The sequence below is a fragment of the Oryx dammah genome, unplaced genomic scaffold, assembly GCF_014754425.2.
Source record: "Oryx dammah isolate SB20612 unplaced genomic scaffold, SCBI_Odam_1.1 HiC_scaffold_10, whole genome shotgun sequence".
In the NCBI taxonomy this organism is placed as follows: Eukaryota; Metazoa; Chordata; class Mammalia; order Artiodactyla; family Bovidae; genus Oryx; species Oryx dammah.
The window spans coordinates 74,343,149-74,356,770 of NW_024070194.1; the positions used below are offsets into that span (position 1 = coordinate 74,343,149).

The 13,622-nt window shown below is 38.2% G+C and overlaps 1 protein-coding gene across 2 annotated transcripts in view; it reads right to left on the reverse strand.

Annotated features, from left to right (window-relative positions):
• Positions 1 to 13,622, reverse strand: part of MACROD2 (mono-ADP ribosylhydrolase 2) — a 2,300,803-nt gene that overhangs the window by 1,413,735 nt on the left and 873,446 nt on the right. The gene's annotated exons all lie outside the window — the stretch shown is intronic.

A 13,622-nucleotide genomic window follows, 5' to 3' on the forward strand; every position in this document is an offset into this window, starting at 1 on the left:
TTTGTTCTACAAATAAAATGAATTCTGGTTGTATTCATTGACAGAGATATTTAAGACAACATTAAAACAAGATTATATTCATGTAAAGCACTCAGGTTAAGAAGTGAGAAATGTAAGAATTAAAATCAAAGAAGCATAGACTGTGGTAATAGTGCTCAATTTAATCCAAGTCTATCTTCATGAACTGAAGAACCAGGGTAGAGCAACACTACAACTGGAAGCAAAAATAAAACAAAGGATGGAAAGGAACTTTTGATTGTACTAAGAAGAACCTAGTGATTTGGAAGCAAAATCAACAACTAAATGACCAACTGTAAGTGCAACAATTAGACACCAAAGGTCAAGTAGAGTGTAAAAATGTCAACTTAAATGCCTTAAGGAAAAATGACCAATTCTACATTTGGCGCTTTCAACAACAGTTTGAGATAGTTAATCATAAGGGTTAAATGAAATAATACATGAAAAGAGTTGACAGCACTGTTTTGGCACATCGTAAACACTCAGTAAATGTTATGATGTTAAGTATTGCTAATGTTATCATTATTATGAACTCGTGATTGAATGCTATACAATACTAGAAAAGGAATCTTATTCAATGAAAAATTAGACTCCAATTTAGCTATAATATTCAGTAACTGAACAGCATCTTTAAGAATGACATTCCAATTTTATATTTGAATTACTAGAGGGAATTTTGATATTGAGAGATAAATACATGTACACAGGGAACAGATATAGTGATATACTCTGTTAAGGCAAATATTTAATCTATGAAAATATCAATGTCATTTAGAAACTATTTATGGAAGCATGCATGCAAATTCCTAAATCCAAAAAAAAAAAAATCTACTTAAGAGTTTAAGGATTTTTTTTTTTTTCTTTTCCAAAGATTCACTGCTGGTTTTCTTTAAAATGCATACCCCAGTTATACATCTTATTTGAAATAAGATATAATTTGACCTAGACACAATTTTCCCCAGTAAATTATTCCTTTCTGGGAAATAACAGTGCAAAGCTTACATTACTTAAAATATGTTACTTAAATTTTAGGGGGTGTAAGAGCTTTAAGGATTCTGCAACAAGGATTATGTCCAGATTACTCTACTGAAACTTCCCTTTTATTTGCCAAATCCCAGGTCATCTTTGCAGGGCTTAGCATCTGTGATCACATTCATTTTAAGATACTATTTGCTCCTTCATCTACACATTGAGTACATATTCAATGTATGTACTTTCTTTTACAACTCTTCTCAAAGTCCTAGACCTGCAAATTCCCTCTTCTGTGCTATCTCAGCATCCTTTCCCTATCCTTATCATCATACTCATCATCATGTTCTACAATTATTTCTTCGATTATCTGTTTCCTTTAACCAGCACTTGAAGGGCAAGGATGACAATAATTTAGTCATCTTTGTTGCCTTAGTAAATAGCCAGGTTCCTCAACATGGTACGTATTCTCAGATGTTTGCTGAATGAATGATTATCACAGAAAGAAATGATCCTTCAAAAGATGCTGTAGCTCAAAACTTTCCATTCTTTTTGGGTACCATTTCTCTCTACTGATGGGTTTTATTTACATTGCCAAACTTTAATTTTTTAGTGTCTGCCAAAAAAATAATCTATTATGTATGCACACACCAGCCAGTAGAATGTTTTATTAGAAAGATATAATGTCTGTTAACTCTCCTCCATAACTTATTTCTATAAAGTTATGATATCAATTTTATTTTGAAACAAAAATTGCAAGCATTTATAGCTACCCAGCAATGAAAAGCTACAAAGCTGCTACCTTGTATTCTTCCTTATATGTTACTTCTGGCTGCCTCCAGGGTTGAGAAAGGGTGGTGGTGAAATGGCAAAGTCCTCAAATAAAACTTTAGATTATGCCCTGAAGAGAACTGTGTACAAGCACAGACTCGGAATACAATCTCTGCTGATGCTCTTTCGGGGCTCATCTTCCAACCAATCACCTTGTTATTTAAAGCTAGTTTACCCAAAGAGGTGTTGAGACATTGCTGAAGTTGGGGGTGTGGAAAGAAAGAAAAGGGAGAAGAAAGGTCATATTCAGACCCAGATATCATTTTTAAAGAACTACTGTCATCTTCATGCTCATTTCTATCTAAAGGTATATTAGATGCCCTCGGGAAATAAGATTTTCTATTTGAGTTGTAACTGACAGTAACAGTCCTCTTGGGTGCTTATTAGGTATAGGACACTATTTTTAAAATCAAAAGAATTGGTGCTTTTGAACTATGGTTTGGAGAAGACTCTTGAGAGTCCCTTGAACTGCAAGAAGATCCAACCAGTCCATCCTAAAGGAAATCAGTCCTGAATATTCATTGGAAGGACTGATGTTGAAGCTGAAACTCCAATACTTTGGCCACCTGATGTGAAGAGCTGACTCACTGGAAAAGACTCTGATGCTGGGAAAGATAGAAGGCAGGAGGAGAAGGGAACAACAAAGGATGAGATGGTTAGATGGCATCACTGACTCAATGGACATGTTTGAGTAAACTCTGGGAGTTGGTAATGGACAGGGAGGCCTGGCATGCTGCAGTCCATGGGGTTGCAGAGTCGGGCATGACTGAGCGACTGAACTGACTATTTTTAATGTTTTGTTGTTGTTGTTGTTGTTGTTGTTGTATGTATGTAAACTCATTGAATTCTTGCTTTTAGACATGAGGGGATTGAAGCACAGAAATGTCAGATGATGTGCCCAAGGTCAGACAGAGAAAATGGGAAATTCGGGGTCTGAGCATCTGCGAAAAGCCTAACAAGCAAGCTCTCTGCAATTCTAAACTTTGTGACCTGAGTTGATAGCAACTACATGCTACTGTACACTTTTTCCTCCTTATAAGCCATTGCATCTTAAACCCCAGGAGAGGAAAACAAAGTGGTATTCAGAAGTCTACTCCTTTTAGCTGTATGACATGCAAAAGTGAAAGCTGATGGGCTGTGCTCACCCCCTATGGCTGGCATCATGGCATGGGGTTCAGCAAGTTTATGGGCTTTAGAATCAGAGTGACCTAAATTGGAATCTTGGCTCTGTTACTTCTTAGCTGTATCACCTTTGTGAAGTTCTTTTCATGTATTTATTTTTAGGTGAATTACTCCAACTTTAATTTTCAAAATTTTTAAAAATAGCTATTCTAGTTGCTTTGCTTTCCCACATAAATCTTGTAATCAGTTGGCACACGTCTGCACAAAATTCTGTAAGTATTTGGCTGATAGTGTTGTTCAGTTCTCCTATGCCCTTGCTGATGTTCTGCCTGGTGGTTCTATCAATTACAGTGAGACTAGTGTCAAAGTCCATGACTGTAATTGAAGACACGCCTGTTTCTCTTTTCAGTTCTGCCAGTTCTGTTGCTTGGTATATACACATTTTGGATTATATCTTTTTAATGAATTGACCCATTTATCATTACAATATTGCCTCTTGATGCTGGCAATTGTCTTTGTTCTGAAGTCTGTTTTGTCTTATATGAATAGAACTACTCTGACTTCCTTTGATTAGTATATCTGTTGTGAAATTTTATTCATCTATTTGTTTTTGATTGTGCTGAATTCCCGTTTTCTCTAGTTGTAGAGAGCGGAGGCTACTCTTTAGCGGTAGCGTGTGGGTTTCCCATTTCAGCGGCTTGTCTTGAGGAGCACGGGCTCCAGGGTGCACAGGCTTCAGCAGTCAGGCCATAGGAGCTCGGCAGCTGCAGCTCCTGAGCTCGGCAGCACAGGCGCAACAGTTGCGGCGCATGGGCTTAGTTTAGCTGCTCCCTGGTACATGGGATCCTCACAGATTAGGGATCGAATCCATGTCTCCTGCATGCAGGCAGATTTTTCATCACTGAGCGACCACAGAAGCCCCTGATTAGTATATGTTTAAAGGAAATTTCAAAATTTTAGAATAGCTTTCCATTTACAGAAAAATTGCAGAGATAAAATAGGGTTTGTATATACCTCACACCCAGTTTCTCCTATCAATGTTTTGTATAACACAACTATCACAACAAGCAAGCCAATGTTGGTATATTATTAATAACCGAAACCCATTCCCTATTCAGTTTTTACCTATTTTTTTTTTTCTGTTTCAGTATCCCACCTAAGATACCAAGCTACATTCAGTTGTCTCCTGAGGGTCCTCTTGGTTATGACAGGTTCTCACACTTGCTTTGCTTTGATGACCTTGACAGTTTTGAGAAATGTTGGCCACCTACTTTGTAGCATGTCCTCCACTTGGAATTTATCTGATGTTTTCCTCAAGATTAGATGGTGTTTATGGGATCTGGGGAGGAAGCCCACAGAGGTGAAGAGCCGCCCTCCTCACATACCAATGGCACATACTATCGTCCACATGACTGATAACTGGTGATACTGACCTCGGTCTCCTGGTGAAGGTGGACTTCTGTCAGATCTTTCCACTGCACAGTATTTTTACTCCCTTCCATACTATTCTCTTGGACAGCATGACCTGATGTATAGCCCACAGTTAAAAAGTATGGAGTTTGGCTGTATCTCCTGAGGGCAAAGTACCTACATTTATTTGAAATTCTGTACAGAATACTTTCTGTTATCCCTTATTTATTTATTCAAGCATTTATTAGTATGAATTCATGGATATTTACTTTATCCATTTCTACTCTATAATATAAACCAATACAGCATTATTTATTTTCTTGGTCAAGCTTCCACCTCTGACCACTGGAAGCTCTTCATTTGGTTCATGTGCACATTTGTTTTTAAAGAACTTTCTTACTTTCTGCTCTAAATATCATTTGTGAAAACACTGAGAACTACTTCAAACAATGCTACAATTTTTGCTTTCAAATATCAAACATAATTTCCAAAACCCACGTGGAGAACAATCTATTATATTCACAAAATATTAACCCTTTCTATTCCTCTTTTCACCCATGACATTTCTTGTTTCCTTCTATGACTCCCCTTTGGTCTCAAGAACTTCCTTTAGCAATTTTCAGATTCAGTTTGCTGACAACAATTTCACTTGGTTTTCCTTCATCTGAGAATATCTTTATTTCACTCTCATTCCCTGAAGGATTGTCTCACTGGATACAGAACTCTGTTAACTTTGTGAAGTTATTTAAGCTATCATGGCTTTATTGAATTTTTATAATGGCTTATTTAATGTGCATAAAGGTTTTAGCAAGTTGGTTGAGAGAAAGTAAGTACCCAACAAATGCCAAGATGACTCACTTATGATTAGTTATTGTCTCCACTAAACTGGCATCTATTGAACAGGTGACATGAGCTAGTATTTGGCAGAGAGGGGAAGAAGTACAGCGCATGCCTGCACTATGGAAAACAAGAGATCCGTTAACTCATGGACTCCGAGTTTCTCTTTTATATGGACTTGAGTACGGTTCTGAAAATGCTGTAATTCACATCTTCTTATAAAAAGGTTATCAACTGGTATAATCATTCAAGGGACCAATATTTAATGTGAGCAGTAAGGAACTGCTATTAATTATGGTGTCCGCTTGGTAGCCTATAGAACTGTCTCCTAACACTAAATACCAGACCTAGAAAATATACAGATTAAAAAAAAAAAAAGAAAAAAAGTGAAATGTAAAATGATAACAGATAGTTAAGTCATTATCAGAATCTAGGAGGAATTTTCTTTGATTATAAGATTAGTTAAACTGGATTGTAAAGTACAACCTTGGCCCATACACAAAATGACTGCCTAAATGTAGAGAGAAAACTTTTTCCTTAAAGAAATAAAAAGTAACCAGTATGTTGGACAACCATTATTTTCCTGGAGGTGAAATTTTCTTAGGAACAGCTTCAGGTTTCTTTTTGAAAATCTGATCAAAGACAATGAATCCTCTCTCCTAAGATGGCATATGTGCGTGCACACAAAATTAGCTTAAAATAACAAGTGATCCATGAACTCACTGAAGAACATCTAAAGACCTACAGAGCTTCATAGATATCAACCTAAGAGCTAGGGTTTTCTGTGTAGGAGCCCATTTTTGAGTCACCAGAATTTATCCCCGTCCTATTTATTTTCATGACAGCATACTGAGAAGCAAAGACATCCCTTGGCCAACAAAGGTCCACGTAGTCAAAGCAATGATCTTTCTAGTAGTCAAGCGTAGATGTGAAAGTTAGACCATAAAGAAGGCTGAGTGCTGAAGAATTGATGCTTTCCAACTGTGGTGCTGGAAAAGACTCTTGAGAGTCCCTTGGACAGCAAGGAGATCAACCCTGGTTACTCATTGGAGAGACTGATGCTGAAGTTGAAGTTCAAATGCCGCTTAATGTGAACAGGTGACTCCTTGGGTAAGACCCTGATGCTGGGAAAGATTGAAGGCAAAAGGAGAAAGGGGTGGAAGAGGATGAGACAATTGGATAGCATCATTGATTCAACGGACATGAACTAGGGAAAACTCCGGGAGATAGTGGGGGACAGAGACACCTGGCATGCAGGTAGGAAACAGGAGTCACATAGGTCCATGGAAATCCTCCAGTGCCTAAGGAAAGGACCACCATCCTGGGAAAGAGGAGAACTTTGGAGAAACCCATATCTCTGGGGTCACAAAGAGTCAAACATGACTTAGCAAATGAACAACAACAACAGCAGCAACCTATCTTCAACACTTAAACACACACACACACACACACCCCTGCATATTTTGTTTCTTGTTAAATCTTGTCAGAAATTGCAGTCCTAGGAAAAATGGGGAAGAAAGTTTAGGGAAAATTACCATGAGCATAATCACTGGTGACCAGGACAGAGTGGCTTTCCTAAGGTTCATACTGCGGTGATTGTGCTGTTCGTGGACACCATCAGTTCAACAGGGGTTGTGGGGATTGAGACATGCTACAGAAAGATCCCATCTCCATCCAACAGAACAGACCCAGATGAAAGCCTCTGAAACTCTGGGGTTTCTCCAAGGTTCTCCTCTTTGCCAGGATGCTGGCCCTCTCCTTAGGAACTGGAGGATTTCCCATGGACCGATGTGACTGCTGCTTCCTACCTGAACAGTTAGGAATGAGAAAAACTTTAGATTCCGAGTTTAACATATGCAGTTTGCTTAGAGTGACCATGAACCCTGCCTTCTAGTACTCTAGATACTGAGAAAATCATCTGCCCAGATTTTCCACAACTTAAAGGCAGGTAAATATGCACAATTCCTGTCAAATCTCCAGTGAAGACAGAGTATCCTTTCAAAAATGATCTAGATGAGGTATAAGAGCAAACGATTAAACTACAATTATATAAAAAATAACATCAAAAATAAAATAAAAATTAAAAAGCCACCTGTTTCTAGAAAAAAACTGAAAATAAGTCTTTACAAATATATTTTATTTTGAATGGTGAGATTTAAAAATGAAAACTCAGTGTCAGTTAACTGAATGAAATTTGAGTGAAATGGAAAACCACATACATATTCTTGGTTTTATTAAATATGGCCACTATAATTTTGTTCTGTGATTGTTTAATCTATTAAAAAAAGATTTAGTTTCCTGACATTATAAATGCTTAGATGAACAAATGGGGCTTCCCTGGTAAAGAACCCACCTGCATTGCAGGAGACCCCAGTTTGATTCCTGGGTCAGAAAGATCCCCTGGAGAAGGGATAGGCTCCCCACTCCAGCGTTCTTACCTAGAGAATCCCCATGAACAGAGGAGCCTGGTGGGCCACGGTGCATGGGGTTGCAAAGAGTCAGGCATGACTGAGCAACTAAGCGCAGTACAGATGAGCAAATAAAAAAGAAATACTACTTCTGCTCCTTACTCTAACAGAAATAATCACAATGAAATAAGTCAGATTATAAGTCAGGTTAAGACTCCACACTTCCACTGCAAAGGGCACAGTTTCCATCCATGGTTAGGAAACTAAGATCCGATATGCCACATGGCATGGCCAAAAAATAAACAAAATAATAAAAAAAATCACTCTAACAGTAATAATAACAATTAAATAAGTCAGATTGGAGGCCAGGGTATAACAGTAAAAATACGCATTATAATAATTCTAAAATCAAAAGGAGGAAGGGGAAAGAGAGTGTGTGTTGACAAGGGATAATTGGTTGGACTGATCAGAGAATCACTAAATAACATATTCATGAGTTTATCCATATCAGACATGCTAATATATTTAAATCTATATATCTGTATCTCTATGTAATATCTCCCTGTAAAGTTGAAATAAAATAATTAAAAGAGTAAGGTTGAACTTAATCCTCTCTCTTATTAGCTCACTGAATTTCCTTATTTCTGATTTATAAACTATTAGCTAGCTTGGGAAAGATTGGTGAATCAGACTAAAAAACAACAAAAATGATATAAATCCCCGCAAAAGCACTGGTAAAGGAAAGAAGTACAAATAACCTGGGTACTTTGCTGCTATGAAGAGTTTTATTTTGCTAAACAATTATCTACAAAAAACACTAAAATTTACAATTTATGATATGAAATGGTAAGTATTCCTAGACCTCCCCCTAAAAAAATTGCCACTTTGCTTTCTTCAAGCATACTGGAAAAGAAAAAAGGCAGTTTTAAAGAATAACATTAAAGATAATTTGGTCATATCATTATTTAACCACTTACCTATCCAAGTCATACTAAAAGTCATACATTAAAAAACACTGACTTCAAATTAGGAAAGAACTAAATATATTAGAAAGTATTTATATGACATTCTCAGCAAAGTTTGACTAATTTATAAACAGTCATCTTAACCTAAACATATAAGAATTTCAAAAAACAAGAACAGTGGGAAAGACCAGGTGATTCATCAATAAATGCCTTGCTGTGTCTTCTTCTTAAAAATGCCAATAGTTTTCACTTTAGGAAACCTTGTACTTTGCTTCAATTCTGTGCTGCTAATAATTAATTCATTTTGCTTACATTGCATCCAGCTTCAAATCATGGTCTCCATTTCTTGGTAATAGATTCTGCCACAGGCAATATGCCATGCCATAACCTCAATTACAACTTACAAAGGAGAGGACTGTGCTTATTTTCTGCTGGAGCCGCTATTTTGTCTTAAATGAAATTGTATATGGGTGATGGGAAGGGCTGTTGCAGTGAGAGCCGGTGGGCCCACAACCACACTGAGTGTACATAAAATTACCCTTTAACTCAGAGCTAAGCGCAAAAGCTTCACTGACATCAAGCAGCTGGCAAAAGATGACTATTTAAAAAATTTCAATTATAGTAGGAAAACTAGTGGCAGATGCAACTCTAATATTACCATTAAAACTGAAAAATTCCAACCAAACAAATCTTTATGCAGATACTAACAAACGATAAAACCAGTTATTTATTTTGAAGACACAAGGTGTGTGTGTCTATGTATGTATAGAAAGAGAGATAAAAACAGAGAAAGAGATACAAGGACAGAGAGATAGAGACACAAACAGACACACACAGAGATATTTACTTGTAATACAAATTTAAAAGGCTATCAGATGGGACAATTATTATTTTGTTTCATCATGATTTACTTTATTAGAGGTATAAACCATTAAATGATCTTTTTGGTTTTTAAAATATCATTGTTGGGATTTCCCTGGAGGTCCAGTGGTTAAGACTCCACACTTTCACTGCAAAGGGCACAGTTTCCATCCATGGTTAGGAAACTAAGATCCCATATGCCACATGGCATGGCCAAAAAATAAACAAAATAATTAAAAAATCACTGTTAAAATCTTGATTTATATTAACATTCAGAATGTATAAATAGAGATGAGTCCAAATTAGAAGGTATATTTATGTATATGCATGTAAAAATGTTTAAGTATATGGATTAATGGTATGCGTTAGGGATAGGGATGGTTTTAACAGCATTTTTATTGTGTTTAATTTCCTTCTGAAATCTTATAGAAGAGGATATTTAACAATGACTACCAGGTACCCCAGATCTTTAATTTTTTCTTTAATAGAAGTGTTTAACTATAAATATAAATGGGACATTTTTTTGCTCCAATTTCCACCTCAGAATTCTCCCACCATAAACTAGATTCCTATCTTCTCTGGTTGGAGATACTGTACACAGCAATAGCCAGTGCTGATATGATAATCTGCTAAAGCGAAACTCAGGGCCATGCTATCTCAGGCTGCTCCTACAGGACCGTCACTCCATTCAAGGTATGTTACATCATGGCTGGTGATGGGCTGAGATGCCCTGGTCAACCACTCAAGGGGCTCTGTAATTTGGTAGAGATATATATAACTAATTCTGCTTTGTCCCTGATATTTCAAGAACTTAACTGTGTTGAAGTCCTGAAAGTCACTGCTATGGACCCACTGTGCCTTTGGTGGGTGAAACTTAAAAGAAACGTGGCTAGGATTTCATCTTTTGGACAGTCAAAAGGAAAACAATCAGGAAATCTGGGCCAGGAGCTATAAAAAGAAAGCTTGGTGTTTCTATACTCTGTGTTTCTACTTTTGCTTTTTACTTTTCTTCTTACATAGAATAGTGGAAATGTCCAGTTGGAATGGTTGTGATTCATCAAGTTCAATTACTTTAATATCACAGATGAGGCCTCAGAAAGACCAAATGACTTCCTCAGGGTCACACAGCTTCTCAGGGGCCAGGATTCCAAGCCAGGTATCCTGGTATCCAGTCAGGTCACCAGGCCACCCCACGCTATGTTACACTAACTTCCGACTTGCGGCACAGGGAAGTAATGTGCCTTTCAAAGAAATCAGGTTTTAAGGAACGATAAGAAAAGAGAGAGAGGTGGGCAGAAAAGAGAAGAGAGGAGATGGAAAGAAAAGGAAAGGGAAAGGAAGAGGAGAAGGAGAATTAAAAAGAAAAAAGGGAAAATGTCAGCCCTTCTTTAACAGTACATGCTAGGTAGGCCTGGGCCTAACCTGGGTCATATCTAATTCATGGCCAGGTTGACCTGTTAAAACATCATATACACACGGGATTGAAGAGCCTGTGGGAGGAAGGCTGTCTGAGGCAAGCATCTATAAACAGGGCTGCACCGAAGAGAATGGGTGGTGGGTGGTTTGCTCTAGCAGGAAGGAGTGTGCAGATATGTATATATATATACACCAATTGTAGCCAATTTTGTTATTGGCTCACAGACGAGGCATCAGAAAGGCCAAATGACTTCATCAGGGACAGCCTCTCAGGTATCCTGGTATCCAGTCGGGTCACCTGTCCGCCCCTCACTATGCCACACTAACTTCCAACTTGCAGCACAAGGAAGTTGTGCCCCTTTATTTTCTGGACCTGGAGTGGACTAGTCTCACTGTTCCGACAGCACCCTCTGTGCTCCCTCTACTTACCTCCTCAGCCCACCCCTGGGCCCCACAAGCCTCTGGCCCAGTGGGAGAAACTCCGGACCCTCCCTCCAACAGAACCTAACAGACAGCAGGGAGGGGGGCCGAGCCCTCTTTGGGAATGTGCATCCAGGTGTTAGTGGTGCCCTTGGGCCTGCCAGAAACCAGGGATCAAGCAGACCAGACTTGATGGTGCAACTGAAGTGGCCCCGAGCAAAAGAAGGAAGTGACAGCCAGCACAGAGCAGCAGTCTGCGCAGCCGACTGGGCTGTCGGTGAGCATACATGAAATATCTCCTGGGAACCCTAAGATGCTTAGTTTCGCTGATGGGAGATTTTTTTAGAAATATGCCTTAGCAGATGGTCAATATACATTATCATTGTCTCTATTACTGCATGAGTAACTCCTGGTGTGAGAATATGTAAGATAAACAGATGAAAGTAAGACATCTTTAAAAAAATCCCTTGGGGATAAACATTTATGGTGTCATTTTTAATAAGTTCATGAATATGCAAAGTCTACACGAACACTTTGACTGCCAGAGATGTTAAGACAAACTGGCCTAATGATGAAGTCTGTGGGACTAAAGGGACTGAAGCCCTCGGTCAGGCTGCACAGACCGAGCGAAGCTTTTTACGGTGAAATCACAGTGGCAAGTTCTCAGTGTTGGAGGTCACAGGAAGGTGGCTGATCACAACCACGAGCAATGCTGGCTAGCCTGTTATAAAGCATGATCTCTACTAACTCTGAAATATAAAACAAATTATCTCAATTATCGAAAAGTTTTCCACCAGCTTCTTCACTTTTAAATTATTTTAAGCAAGAGGTGTGATTACCTTACCCCCTTCTATTATTTTGAAGTTAGGATTTCAGGAAAATTAGAAAATTATGTGCTACAAATTCTCTTTCTATAAACATTAAGTAGAAAGAAAACTCACATGTGTGTTGTCAGGCTAAATTATGGGTGAAATGGAAGACCGTAACCATATGTATCCATATACATTGACTGTTGTGGCAGACTTAATTAGTAAAATTAGTCAAACCTGCCAGCCAAGCTGTGTCAAATCAAACCAGCACAACCTGTGTTTGCTGGCACAGCAATGCAGTTAAATAAACTGAGATTATTTTGATGTAACACAATCCTGGCTGAATAACAATACCCAAGACTATGACTAACCTTCAAATAAAACTATAAAGGTATTCTGGCCTTCAGAGAGAAAGAAATGGACAATTTTCCTAACATACTCAACAATGCATCCCAAAAGGACTTATTTTAATTAATCTAGAAAATCCTCTAATTTTTTGGATTTCTGGGGAAAATTCCCCAGTGGAACCCTTACATACAAGAAGAGAGGTCCTTCCAGCGACTCTCAAATTGCACTAGGCAACCTAATTTCATCAGATACATTATGCTTGAAGAGTTAGACTATGAAATATACTGTTTTCAAAGAAAAAATCACAGATATAACCTTATCTAGGCAATGATTTCCACATATAAAATCCAGGCAAATTAATTTCATCTATCACCCCACCTATAACCATCCATAGTTTTAATAAGAATTTATTCAGCATGTGCGTGCATGCTAAATTGCTTCAGTCGTATTCAACTCTATGAGACCCTATGGCCAGGCTCTTCTGTCCATGGGATTCTCCAGGCAAGAACACTGGAGTGGGTTTCTGTTCATCAGCATAAGGGTATCTATTTATCCTCTTTATATTTTCTTAAAAATACTTGGAATCTGGGGGACACTAATCTGAGTAGTTGAATGCTTCCTTTAGATATAGCATTCCTTTTGGAGGTAACAGAAGTATTTTGATTCTCTCCTTCAAAGTTTGATTAAATTTCCTTGACTTCTTCTGCAGGATGACTAATGTGTCCAAAATGGGACAAGAAAAAAAAATCCTAAAGACTCAGAAATCAAGAAATCATTAGGGTGCCATCCTCCTAGGTTTTGTTAGTAGGTGCCATTTGGTGACCTCAGCAAAGGTGGTCATGATAGAATGCCTGTCTGAACTGTCAGCTTGACTAAGTACATTTCTAAAGCTTTCCATATTGGCATTTAATCTTTTATTTAGTCACGGAAACACGAAGTCACCATTTTTAAAACTGCCAAGAGAAATTGGGGAGAAAAGTGTTATCTTTCTTCAGCTCCCAGCAAAACACTGCAAGATAATAGGAAGACAAGAATATTTCTTCCATTAACCCCTTGACCCTGCAAGTTAATGGCTTTTTGTTGCAAATACATCAACAAACAGGGCCCCATGTGAGCTTCTGACCCAGAGAGTGAGGTCTGTGCAACTACATGGAGTAGTGTCCAGTGCTCCATGCTGACACGGATACACCTAATGGGAGGGCCGGGAT